Below are 1,612 nucleotides of genomic sequence, written 5' to 3' on the forward strand. Positions count from 1 at the left end.
TCTTTCAAAAATATTGGGAGGTATTCAAATACAATGTGAACATAAAATTACAACTGAAAAGTTTTGATTAAATGTTCATAGTCATACCTAATGGAATGCAGATCATACTGAGATATGGACTTACTGAATTGTTCACTTGAATTATTTTTCCAGGTACCTTGGCATTTATTTTAACTAAGGGAAAAAGGGTACAACGCCGTCATGCAATACATATTTGGCTCTTTAAATAACAATTGTGACAAACAGCAGAAAGAATTAAGGAATGCTGCACTTGATACCCATTCAAATGCCAACGTTTTGGGTTTTGATAGTTAAAGAAATGTTTCAAACACTTTTTGAAATATTGAATACTACAGTAGCCAATACTAGAGCATGCCTTTGGTGGGCATAGAAATGCAGTTTAGAAAAGGAAAAAAAAATCATACAGGAACTACTCAATTTCTTTAAAATCACCGAGCAAGGAAAGCAACATTGAACTCCACATACTAATTTTGCACAACTTGTATATAGTACCTTGGCTTCAATCCAAGAGCAAAAGCTAAGACTTCCCTATTTTGGGTGAACAAGTGAATGGTAATCTTAGATGACTTTTCCCTCTGGATTTTACCTGGGAGTAACCTTTTACATTTTTTATCTGAAAGAAGGCAGGTTTGGCACTTTTATACTTATATCACCACCGTTGACATTTCTTGGATCACAGGAAGATTCTTTTTTTGTTTGTTTTTTTACATCTGATACATACAGTACAGCTTGGAGCTCCTGCTATGCTAATCTCAGAGATCTTCAGCTTATTTTGTGCATCAATTTACGCAATAATCTCATTCATATTGGTCTCTAATATCATTATTCTCATCACCATTTCTATTCCTGTCTACATGGAAAATTAAAACCAGTTCACAGACACTTTCAAAAACACTTATTTAATGTTTCCAAAATACTTGAATTAGATCTAAAATGCCAAGTTCACTCTCTGAAGAACCCACATGGAAGACAAAATATAATGTTATATAATGTCTATAAGTCAGTTTGTCATTAGATCCTACAATTAATAATCCTCCTTCTAGGAAATTACAAACATTTTCATCTCTCTTAGGTACCAAATGGAAAGTCTCCTGATGATTTGCTGTTGCGTACCTTTACTGCAGGGTTGGTAGAACTTGGAAAGTTCCCATGTGTATGATTAGGCCACCGAAGATGGCTGTTCTCTCGCTCTCTGTACATTCCCTGCTCCACCAGCGCCTGCTTCACCTACACCCTACTCACATGACTGACCTTCCTACATACTTGTGCCGGCGCCAGCTAGTGATTGTTCTTATCTTAGATCAGAACATCTACACCTTGATAGTTTATCAAAGGGGCAATGAGAGGTATGTCCCTCTGCTAGTTTCTCCGGTAACTGGTAAGCCAACCCTAAGTCAATTCCCCCTGTAACTGGTAACCTCTCTCTTTCCCCGGGAATGAAGACTACTGCCGTGTCCTGCCCACCGTCCACCACACACAGTTGGGGTGTCACTCCAGCACCGTGTAAGATCCCCCAACCCATTAACCACTGATGTCTCTGTCGCTGACTCTCGGCTCCTTCTCAAGGATGGGCAAGTACAGGGCTTCTAGG

The 1,612-nt window shown here is 38.7% G+C and overlaps 1 pseudogene; it reads right to left on the minus strand.

Moving 5' to 3' along the window:
* Window positions 1–630: 630 nt before the first annotated feature.
* On the minus strand, window positions 631–1,171 carry LOC132497835 (AP-3 complex subunit sigma-1-like; annotated as a pseudogene).
* Window positions 1,172–1,612: the final 441 nt, after the last annotated feature.

Source organism: Mesoplodon densirostris, chromosome 10 (assembly GCF_025265405.1).
Source record: "Mesoplodon densirostris isolate mMesDen1 chromosome 10, mMesDen1 primary haplotype, whole genome shotgun sequence".
NCBI lineage: Eukaryota > Metazoa > Chordata > Mammalia > Artiodactyla > Ziphiidae > Mesoplodon > Mesoplodon densirostris.